The following is an 11802-nucleotide window of genomic DNA, read 5'->3' on the forward strand; positions in this document are numbered from 1 at the left end:
AGGTCGCTCACTACATGTGTCAGGGGCTAGAGATGAACCTTCTCTGCTGTTAGTTCATTTGATTGTTACCTCATTAAGGTTTTCAGTGTCCCAGACTTATGTTGGTAGCTAAAATAATTTTATCTCTTGTACATAATTCCTATTTTCGAGCTTTGGGCAGTCATGAGAATGAAAGAAAATGTTTAGTCATACATGATGTTAATAATGCAACTGGCCATCAATCCCAAACGGTTAGGTTCTTACTAGGTGCTAAGTCGGTACTTAACAATTCTCTAATATGTAAAGCTCTGATGTCTCCAGAAACTGCCGATCGCTCTCTGGGAGATCTGCTGTCTCAACTCAATCTCTCAGCCAGATTCTTCTTCCTCTAGAGAGGGGCCAACTCTGGCCTAGAGTAGAGACTCCTCCCCCTTGCTCAATGTTGCTTCTTTTATCCTCCCAGAGAATGGGCATGGAATAACTCAGGGGCTTCTGGGAAAAAATACTTCAACCAATGAACTTGCTCCTCCTAAGCATGCAAACTCCTCCCCAGAAGTTCAAAGGGGTAAAACTCCCCCCAAAGACCAGAACTAGAGAATTGTTAAGTACCAACTTAGCACCAAGATAGAACCTAATATCTCATTATCTCATTAGCACTTAGTAAGAACCTAACATCTCCCCCTTTCTTTCTATCTAATTTCCTTCTATTTACCACTTTCTAAATCTCTTCTCATCATCCTCACTTCTTTCTTTGCATCCCTAGAACGAATTACAGTGCCAGCTAAGACAAGCTTTGGATGGAAGCATTTCTTGGTTGTGAAGCACAAAAGGAACATGTTGAGGTTCCAAAATGATGATGTGGTTGCAGGTTCCGGACTTTACATATTCATGCATCCCCTGGGGCATCTAGCACAGTGTCTTAAGGGCCAGCGTTTGCAGCATTTACACACAAGGTACCTCGCTTAACGGCCAGGGATACAAAAATGACCCAAAAAGAGCGCCCTCCTATCTGGGGGGGAGACAAGGTGCAAATGACCATGTACATTCCAGATACCTAATAGTAAATGCACGGTTATCTAGGAGAAGGGGAGAGAGGTGACTGAAACCCCTCTTGGAGAAGAAATCTGAGGGATAAAAGGGGTAAAACTCCCCCCAAAGGCCGGAACCTAAGTAAGCACCTAGTGAGAACCTAATATCTCATTATCTCATTAGCACTTAGTAAGAACCTAACACCAAACAAATGTATTTGGCCATGCCAAATAAAAAGAACCATAATGGTTCACACTGCAAACTATACATAAGCTGATAACATTTCTACCTTAAAAGCCAAACTAAGGAAGCCCAGGACTTTGATAACTGGTTCTGCAGAACTGACTAGATCTCTGGCGATAGGATTCTAGCTCCAACTCACTCTAAGAAGTCCAAAGGAAACTTGTCAGAAAAGAAATTCTTCTGGAAGTCCTAAGGCCAGGAGGCGGTGGCCTAGAACTTGGCCCGTGCCCTGTCAGGAGTAAGGAAGGGCATGTCTGTAAGTCAACAAAAACAGAAAACTGCAGTAACTTTAAAAAGGTGTGTCTCTTATTCAGGTACGCCAAATTATAACTATATCCAGATAGTTTACTCCAAAACTGTATATTTTACCACAAAATTTGCATTTCCAAATTTCTAACCAAGTTGTGAGAAAAGAAAAATTGCTTAGACAAAGGGTTTCTTCCCTCTTCTTAAGGACAAAAAATAGTTTTCTCATAACATTTACAGATGTCTGGTTTAATGGTTCAGTCATGTGAAAAACTCGAGTTCCTCAATTCAGTTTCGCAGTAAGACTCTGGTCAAAGTGCCTTGGAACACTTGCTGACCCCTTCCCAACTTCTGCTTCATTTTAGGAGAGATGTGGTAGAATCTGGAAGGAGTTACTGCCATAACCTGCACATTTACTGCATTTCCTTTAGCTTTGTTTGGAGATGAAGAGAGAAAAGTCCTTCAAGGTGACTCCTGAGCTGAATACAGCACGGATAAAAGAGATCACAACTCATGCTCAGCTCAAGGAACTTCTTTCCAAAAATCTATCGCTTATAAATCACAAAGAAATGCACCACATGACGAATATGGAAATATGTTTAAAAGGACAGCACATATTTAACCTATATCAGATTGTTTGCAATCTTAGAGAAGGGGAAAATGAGGAAGGAAGAGAGAAAAATCTACAACCCAAAGTTTTACCAAAATGAATGTTGAAAGCTACTTTTCTGTGTATTTGAAAAAATAAAATACTATTTTTAAAAAATCACAGAGTGATGATCTGAGCGCTTTCTGCTCAATTTCAATCTCTTGACATCTAAATTGTCCGGTTTGATTTGATACACTGACCAAATTGATTTCATAATCCAATAAAGCTAAGGTATGTTGTTCACATTTTCTAAGTTCCCTCTTAAGAAGCATTCACTGTAAAAAAAAAAAAAAAAAAAAAAAAAAAAAAGAAGCATTCACTGTATCAGAACTCTTCCCAGTTTTAGGAACCCTCCTGTCTTTAAAAATAATAAGAATAAAATAAGATCACGGATATCTTTGGTAATAGATGCTTAACAATTTTCATCAACTAAAATAGCAACATCGCATTTTCCTCCTCCTGACAGCCTCATTTTTACTAGAAGAGAACGCAGTGAGTGACAGGCAAACTGGATTCCCTTCTGCCTCCCCACTGAGGGAGAAGGCAGCCAGCAAAGTGCTACTTCCTCGAACCTTCGTTAGTGAGCTGGGAAGAAGAATCAACTACAAGGAGCAGTCTCTGTGGGAAACAGAGCTTCCAGTTGGAAAATGTGATGTGGAAGAGTCCAAAATGCCACTTTACAAAATTATTTTTCTAATTTTCTAATCATTTTCCATCAAGAGAGTCAATAAATTATGAAGTGATCAATGTAAAGGGTATTCAAGGCAATGTCCTTGAAGAGCAGAGGAAGGAAATCCAGTTTTTTTCTTCTGGCAAGAGGAGATGGAACATTTTCTCCAGTCAGGATTTAATGCAAGTAACGAAGCTGGTTCTAATGCCCTCCTTATCCCGGGCTCCTTGAGTGAAAATCAGAGTCCTAATGCTACCCACCAGTGCTCAGTCACCGGGCACAAAGAGGAAGGGCAGTGCAGAGTTCTGGGGCTTGCTACTGCTTTAAGCACACTCCCTAAATGGCATTCTGTGGCAAGGTGAAATATAGATATTGATTTAGAATTTCTGATGGGCTTTTAGCTACACGCTCAAATAAAATATACTGTGAATTCTGCACAAGGTTTTATATCTGCTGGAACCCTTTCTGCATGCTTGCATTTTTAGTAACAAATGTCAATTCCTCTCCTGACCTTGCAGGCCTTCAGCCCCCGTGCTCGATTGTTCCCAGAAATGCCAATTATCTTCTTTTTCACTGTCTCGTGCTCCACTCCTCCATACCTGACATCCTTGTGGCCTGCGCTTTATCTACGAAACTGAGACCTGGAAGTTTTCAGCCCGGAACCCTCTCCAAGCCCCTCACAAACCCTCTATGACAAGCGACCCCCAAATAAACCCAATGCCAGAGGGGCACTATGGGGTAAGGGGAGGACAGAGGAGAATTTCCGTTCTAGAAGAGAGATCACTAACACCGTTGCCTTTTTTTCTCATTTATAGTAGACGGCCCATTAGGAATTAAAGCTGGTTTTGGGTACCAGAAGCAATGGAGATCCAAGCTCTGGGGCTCACGTTTGGGAAGAGGGAGAAGGGTAAAACCGGAAGTGTGGGAACACTCTCTAAGAAAAGGTTAGAAATGCCCAGGGACAAAAGCCAGGGCAGGGAAACGCCACCTCTGACAGGTGCCAAGGGGACAGAAGGGCATGGATGTGCCAGGAGAATGGAGGCCCAGCCTCCTCTCCCTTCCCACGCTTGGCGCTCGGCCCAGAGCACGCAGTGACGCGACTGGTAAACTGGCTCAGAGGCCTCAAGTCCAGTGCAAACAGCCTCGCCAGCCTTCACCTCCAAGACATCTAGGCGCAGCGGCTGGGAAGGCCATGAGTGCTCCGAGAGAAGCGGAGGCAACAAAGGGCCCGGTCCTGCGTGGGCGCCTGACAGGGATAAGGCAGGAGGAGAGCCAGGGCTCAGAGAGCCACGACTTCCATTCAGCTCCCCAAAAGGGACTTCCCTCGGCTTCTCTGAGCAAGGAAGCTTTTCCCAACACCTCCCAAGGTCAAATCCCAAAGGGCTGCAGCCCATCCAGGCTGGCGACCCTCAGGTCTGCAGGAACTCACCCAGGGGAAGAGTCCAGAAGGATCCGGATCCAGGCCCAGCCCCGAGGACCAAGGGACGCATGGCTACAGGCAAACCATGTCACTCTCTGGAGCCTCAAAAACAATCTGAAAAACAGAGATGACAAGAACAGAACGTTTTCCCCAGGCCCAGAAGGCCCCGATGCCAGTCGGCTGAGGAGAAGAGCTCCAAGTCCCTGAGGGGATGGTCTGTGATCCCAGGGGAAGACCTGGGAGGCCGAGGGGGCTGCACACCTGGAGGAGGCAGCTCTGTGGTTCGCTCCGTGCTCTGAGGCAATGGAGAAAGCCGGGCCCTGGAGGGCTCCTCCCAAACTTGCCAGAGTCCCCGAGAGTCGCCGTGCGCTCAGTCCCAATGCCACAGAACTCGCTGGCTAGTGGGATTTGTGCTGTCAATCACACCGCCCTAATGCTCCTATCCAAGTGTGACAGCGTACTAACTGCATCCAACACCAGTCAGACTCACAGCAATGTGACACAGAAGGCTCCAGCCATTTTAAAGTCAGTCAAGAAGCATTTATTGAGCACCTACTGCACGCCAGGCCCTGTGTGGAGAGCTGGGCAAGGCAAAAGTAGGGCAAAACTAGGCCCTGGTCTCAAGAGCTCCCAACTTAAGAGAAGCTAGCATGCAGAGAAGCACAAATGCTAGAGAGAGGACCAACCGGAGATAACTAACAGGGGAAGGGGAAGCACGAAAGGCTTCTTGTCTTGGCTGGGACGCAGAGGAAGCAGGGGACCATAGGGGCAGAGGCGAAGGCAGGAAGGGCAGCCAGAGAAACGGCCAGAGCAGGGGACGGACGGTCCTGCCGGAGGGACGGCAAAAGGGGCCGCCGGACACAGGAAGGCCATGGGGGCAGGTTAGGAAGAGCTCTGATCCTGGAACCTATTAAAAAAGGGGGTTCCGGAAGGGGCTAGAGCAGCAAAAGCAAATGCGTCTCCAGCTACCTCAGAGGAAATGCTCTGGGGCAGCCGGGTAAGGAAACAGTCTCAGCTTCAGGCCGGAGGAGCCCCGGCGGCCACAGGATGCCAGGCCCAGCCGAAACCAGCCCAGGCCCAGGGAGGCCAGGCAGGCTGCTGGCGAGGGCACTTACAAGAGAACTGAGTTCTAGGTTACGGCTCCAGGCCAGAGGGGAGACCTGAAGCTTGCGGCCACTGGAGGGTCCTGAGGGAGCAAGAGCCTAGGGACCCTACCTGCAGCTGGAGGGGGGAAGGAGGTTGGGCCCTGGGCAAAACAAAAGATAATTATTAATAATAATAACAGTACAAAGGACAGACGAAGGACCTGAGGCCTAAGGCACCATCACCCACACCGGGGGGGGGGGGGTGATCATAAGAACAAGCTGCTATAAATAAATGAATAGACACGTAAGTGGAAATGAGAAATCAAAGAACAGAGAAAATCTGAGGGATCTTCAGAAGAGGATACTGAAGGGAAAAAACTTCTCTTGCCACAAAGAGTAACGTCAAATGGTCAGCTGCCTAGAAAGAGATCCTGGAAGCACTTACAAAGGACTTTACACATCAAAGAGGCTGAGGAAAAATTAGAGGAAAAAAGAACAATCTAAGAAAACAAAAAGATTATGAAAAGAATCAATGAGTAATTTTATAAAAGAAAATGACAAAAATAAAACATACCAAAACACAGCAAAAGTGAAATTAATAAAACTCAATAAATAAATAAAACTAGGAGTTGAAATTACAAAAGAAAGGAAGGAAGGAAAGGAAGGAAGGAAGGAAGGAAGGAAGAAAGGAAGGAGGGAGGGAGAGAGGAAGGGAGGGAGGGAGGGAGGAAGGAAGGAAGGAAGGAAGGAAGGAAGGAAGGAAGGAAGAAAGGAAGGAAGGAAGGAAGAAAGGAAGGAGGGAGGGAGAGAGGAAGGGAGGGAGGGAGGGAGGAAGGAAGGAAGGAAGGAAGGAAGGAAGGAAGGAAGGAAGAAAGGAAGGAAGGAAGGAAGGAAGGAAGGAAGGAAGGAAGGAAGGAAGGAAGGAAGGAAGGAAGGAAGGAAGGAAGGAAGGAAGGAAGGAAGGAATGGAAGGAAGGAGGGAGAGAGGAAGACCAAATTACTAGCGTTAAAAATGAAGAGTATATATATATTTATATACAGTCTTCATTTTTATATACACACACACACACACACACACACACACACACACACACACACACACACACACACACACACCCCCGTGATGAAATCAAAGCCGCGTGGTGACCGGGGTCAGCAAGCAGCTGGGCGATGGAGGCCTGGAGCACCGGGCCTTGTTTTAGGAAGCCCCCAATCCAAAGTAGCAGAGAGGTGCTGGCCGAGGCCCTGGGCGACCTGCCCCGTAAAATGAGGCTCCCACGAGCACCTCTCTCTCATGCTCTCTGTAAGGCAGGCCCCTCTTCCCTCATGTCCGCGCCTTCTCATCCTAGATTACACTCATCTTACTTTTATTCTAATTAGGATTAATTGCTAAGGTTGCTCAACAAGTCTATGGACTTGTGCTCTGAAAACAACGGTAAGTAATTATTTCTGATCTGCCCCAATGTAATCAATGTGCTGGTTTTGTGGTTGTTTGGGGAAGTTCTCCGCCCCAGCACTGCCCCACTCCCGAGGCTGACTGGGTACAGTGAGTGTAATGGAACTTGAGCCCGGACCTGGATGCCCAGAAACCGCGCCTGAGGCCCAGCTCTGCCACAGGAATCGCTTTCCAGGCCCTACAAAGCTCAGAAATGGTCGCTAAGATTTATCACGCTCCACTTGAAAAGCTGGTGGTGAGGAAAGTGCTGTGTAAATCTGGAAGCACTAGCGCAATGTGAATCATTATTGCCGGACTCTGCTCCTATGGAACAAATAAAAATGACTGTTAAAAACCACTTTGTCAAAAATAAGTTACTCTCATTAGTGGACTAAGTGGATACAGAATATTCCAGCCAAGTTCTGAGGAAAAGTCAGCTGCTATTTTTGAATTTATCAACTTTAAGCGAAGATCAGAAAAACTTCAATGACTTCTTATCCAAAGTGGGATCTGGCTAGGATTTACGACCTCCGAACTCCCAGTTGGGAGGGGACTTCTGGGATGGCGATTTCCAAAGTTGGACATATTGGAGCTTTTATTTATATGAATGTTTAATTTAAAATGAAAGAAATTCAGCTTTAGTGGTGGTGCGAGGTATATTGACAATGGAGCCAGCAGCAAAGGCCCCCTGAGGCCCTGGGCCAGGCGGCTCCTTTGTTAATGACTGAGCCCCGTCTCCCGCTTTAGGCCTTTACACCCATGGCCATGGGGGAGGGGGGGCTGCGATGCCAGGGGGGCAGAACCCTCGTTCTCAGCTCCACAATGACTGTTCTGGGCCCAGGCACCGACTCTCCTAAAGCCACACGGGGATCAGAGAACCTGACTCGAGCCCTGGCCACTGTAGGAAGCGCCCACTGCGTGCCGGGCACTGAGCCGGGCATCCCGTCCACCTCCTGGCCGCCGTCCACAAGAGACTGATTAAAGGGAACAGCCGTGCCTACAACAATCCCCGAAAAGGATCAGATCCAGCCAGTCGGGTCCCAGAATAAGCCCCCTCCCCCCTCCCCCCAACCTCCTCTGGCGAGCCTCGAGGCCCAGGGCTGTCCCAGGCCGCCCCACACTCCTGACACCCCCAAAGGGACAGAGGGAGGTGGCTTCCCTCCGCTGAAACAGCCCAAGGTGTCACCGGGTGGGGACACCTGCCGGCCCGGGCTCTGCGCCCAGCTGTGGGTGTGACGGCCCTGACTCAGGATGCGTCAGCGGACAGCCCGGGTTCAGTCTGTCCCGGACACGGCCTCGCAGACCCCTCCCTCGGACCCCCCTTCTCTTCCTGCGCCGGGGACTCAGGCCGGGCTTCTCCAGGGCCTGCTGCTCTGGGTCCCAGACTACTCCAGGGCAGCGCCCGTCCGCGCTATCCCTTTCTCCGAAGGCAGCTCCTGCCCCACAGGCGGCTGTGCCGGGGCCTCAGGGGGCAAGCTCCCACTCCCCAGGAGGAGTCGAGCCGTCGCCCCCCAGAGAGCCGAAGGCCGGGCCGGCCCGAGGACAATCCCCTCTCCTGGATGCCCAGCCTGCAGATTCTCGCTGACTAAAGGGCATTTGTAGCCCCCAAATCAACCCTCGGGCACCTGGCAGCGCGGCCTCGGAGTGAGCTCCCACGGGTGGCGCCGCGATCTGCCCCGTTTCCCCTCCCTCTCGGGAGGCAAGCGTCCTCTCCACGCCCCATTCAGTGCGGGGGGGGGGGGGGGGGGGAGGGCATTTTTGTGCGCTTTTGGTGACTTTGCCATTTAAAAAGGCCCCGAACACCGCGTCCCTGAGCCGGGGCGGCCCGTGAGGAGGGGGCCGAGACCAAGCTCTTCCCCGCACAAGCGCCTGATTCCCCTAGGGTTTCCCGGTCAGTCTTTCTTCGGTAAGCGTTACCTGGGGCGAGTGACCCTTCGGGGCTTGGGGTGAGGACGCCCTTCCCTGGGCCGGAGCCGCGGGAGCAGCTGTGGCGCCGGCCGTGGGAGGGCGGTGCGGGAGCACTCAGGGAGGGAGTCCTCCCCAGGGGCCGCCTCGGGCATGGCTGCGGGGAGGAGCCCAGGCCGCCAGCCTGGGCCCTGGCCGGCAGCGTCACCGCAGGGAGCGAGCGTCCCCTTCCCTCTTCTCCCCCTTCCCTCCGGATTTGATCCACGGACATCGGGCCAGCAGCGCCGGGCTCAGGCCTGAGCCAGCTTCTCGGACGCCCGTGTCTTCCGTAAGGCGCTTCCCGGCCGCCCCCGCTCAGCGCCCCCAGCCTCCTCCTGGCCTTCCGTCCTCCGCTCTGCCGCCCCACCTTAAACACCCAATTCAGGCTCTCCCGGCCCCCTCCTCCTCATGGGGGTCTCTGCCAGCTTGGCCCCGCCCCCCTCCATCCGCAGGCGAGGCACCCCTGCCCCGCTCGGCCCTTCCTCCGTCCTGCACCCGCCGAGCGGGCGCGGGGCCACGTGCGGGGACGGCCCTGTTTGTCTCCGAGGCGCAGCCGCCACAGAGCGGCCCTAGGGAGGAGGAGGGCGAGGGGCAGAGGCGGCACAAAGGGCCCGGGGCCGGCGGGGTCTCGGGCACAGCCCATTCACCCGGGGCAGGGGCGCCCTCCGCACAGCAGGGGTCCAGGCACAGGGACTCCGCCCACAGACCCCAGTGTCCGGTGCCCCGTCCGGGCCGGCCTGTAGACACAGTGACCGGTGCCCACCGTGACCCTGGCAGAGCTGCCCCTCTGGGAGCAAGGAGGCCGAGCCGCCGTCCCGCCAACATGGGGGGGGGGAAACTGTTGGGCCCGGGGGCAGCAGCTGCCCCCTGCAGGGGTGCCAGTGGGTGCTGAGAGGTGCCCGGGCCCCAGGCATAGAAGGGCGAGGAGGGGCAGAGTCTGGGGAAGAGTCCCGGGGCCCCTCCCTCCCGTGTCCCCCCCCTCCAGGTCTTCCCCCCCTCCCCCGCTCCTGCCCCCTTCGGATCCCGGCATCCAGCAGGCGCACAATGGCTGCACCACCCGGGCCGAAGGGAGCCCCCGCTGGCTGGACTGCCTGGGACGTGGCCGCGCTCCCCCTAACCCTAAATGCGTCTCCAGAATGGAGCCGAGAGCAGCGCCGCCCCGACAGAGTCCTCAGTCTCCCTCGGCACACAGCAGGTGCCGCATTAATGCCGCCCCCAGCCGCCGCGCGGGAGCGGGCGGGCCGAGTCCGGGGTTCAAATCCCACCCGGACCAGGGAGAGCCACGCCCCCGCGCCGGGCCTCAGTTTCCCCGTCCGTAAAAGGAAGGAGGAGGGAGCCCGGGAACTCCCGGTCGCCTCCCTCTCTCCCTGGCGAGGCCGCGTCTGCCTCTCGGGGCGCGGCCGGGGCCCGGGAAAGAGAGCAAGGAGAGACACTAACCCGCCACCGCGGCTGCCGCCGTCCTCTCCGCTGGTCCGTCCATCCGTGCCCGCTGCCGCCTCTGAGCCACCGTAGGCAGAAGGGCCCGCCTCTCGAGCCTCGTCCCGCCCCCTCCGGGCTCCGCCCCCTCTGGGTCTCGTTCTCTACTAGAGTGACACCCGCTACCAATGCCTTCCGAGCCACCGTAGGCTGAAGAGCCCTCTCTGCCTCCCTCCTCAATAGAAGAAAGAACACATTCCCCCCCAATACCTTTCAGGCCACCATAGGTAGAGGGACACGTCCTTCTCGGCCTCGCTCCGCCTCTGGTGGCCTTGCTCCGCCCCCTCTTGGCCCCGCTCCCCCAGAGAACTGACAATCTTTGGGCGGCACTTCCCCTTCCGGTATTAACGGGTGGATGCTTTTTTACAGCTGCTGCCATGACAACTACCCCATCCACATCTGTCCCTTCCTCCCTGGGCCTGGGGTATTTCATTCTCTTCTTTACTGCGATCAATAGACAAATATTGTTCCTAAGCAGGTTGTCCGGTCCAGGATAAATAAATCGTCCCTTGGTAAACGTCCTGACTTTAAATCCCAGCATCCCCCGCGAAGGTTCTCTCCAAGATGGGCCAAAACAAGGACTCCAAGACCCAGCATGCAGTGCGCCTAGACTTCAAATCCTAGCAAGACTCGTGAGGCTTGTGGCGCGTCCTACAGCAACAGAAACTACAAGACCCAGCATGCAATGCGCCGCCGCTCCGCCCGCAGTACCAACGACACAGGGACTACAAAACCCAGCATGCAGTGCTGCCGGAGCTTGCCCCATCCCCAGGAGCTAGAGGAATCCCACACTTAACCGGGATATAGCAGGGACCCCGCATTTGTAAACAAGGACCCCGGGGGAAGAGAGGGAGGGTTTTGGGGGTTTTTTGTTTCTGCTTAACTACATATTTGTGACAAGGATTTGGTTTTTCTTTTTTATTTTAATAGTTGGAGGAAGAAAAAAAATTCATTAATTGCACAAACAGCCCCTCCCCGCCTATCCTGAAACTTACTAATGCTCTTTGATGAACTCGTGTTGGATTCGGCTGCTCCCGGCCAGGAAGCTCCCCCAGGCTCTGGGTACAGGAAAGGAATGCCATGGTCCCCGCCCTCCGCGGGCTTACAGTCCGCTAGAGGAAGCAGCCCATGAGCAGGCCAGCCGAAGTGGGCCACGTGAAACACCTGAGCTCCAGCGACCTCTGCAGTAAACCTGGGGGAGTCCGAGATGCAAAGGCCCGGAGGCCGGAGATAGAATGTCCCCGCGTCTGGCAGAAAGCAATCCGTGCTGAATTATGCAGCCAAGCGCGTAAATATTTAAAACCTCAGCTCTGGGAAATCATCCGCCGCGTGGCAGATTACCGGCAAAAACAGTGCTAAGCGCGAGACGGCGCTGCCTCGGGAGCATGCGCACTTCATGCCAGCCTGTACTTACCTTGTCCGCTCTGAGTTGGCAGGAACGGCCCGGTTTTTCATCCTTTTATCGGTGATTTGTTAGGGCAGCTTTATAAATTCGCCAAATATTTCATGGACTTTTGTTCCTTTAATGACCCACGGGGAAATGAGCTCGAATGTGACTTGGAAAGTCCCCCACGGACTTCTCAAAATAGATTCCGACAGCTGCAGGTCCTTGCCCCCAGTGGGCCT

At 53.1% G+C, this 11802-nt stretch overlaps 1 protein-coding gene across 4 annotated transcripts in view; it reads right to left on the reverse strand.

The window, feature by feature from the left end:
- Positions 1 to 11508, reverse strand: part of ATG4C (autophagy related 4C cysteine peptidase) — a 66951-nt gene extending 55443 nt beyond the window's left edge. The window contains exons 1-2 of one of the 4 annotated variants that reach the window (XM_074265758.1): positions 11172 to 11508; positions 4246 to 4350 (exon numbers count right to left, since the gene is read on the reverse strand). The gene's annotated coding sequence lies outside the window, so the exon portion shown is untranslated. Of the gene's footprint in view, positions 1 to 4245; positions 4351 to 10137; positions 10291 to 10386; positions 10488 to 11171 lie in introns of those variants that run through there. The other 3 variants (XM_074265757.1, XM_074265756.1, XM_074265759.1) reach the window with 3 other exon arrangements.
- Between the last annotated feature and the right edge of the window lie 294 nt (positions 11509 to 11802).

This window comes from Sminthopsis crassicaudata, chromosome 4 (genome assembly GCF_048593235.1).
Source record: "Sminthopsis crassicaudata isolate SCR6 chromosome 4, ASM4859323v1, whole genome shotgun sequence".
NCBI lineage: Eukaryota > Metazoa > Chordata > Mammalia > Dasyuromorphia > Dasyuridae > Sminthopsis > Sminthopsis crassicaudata.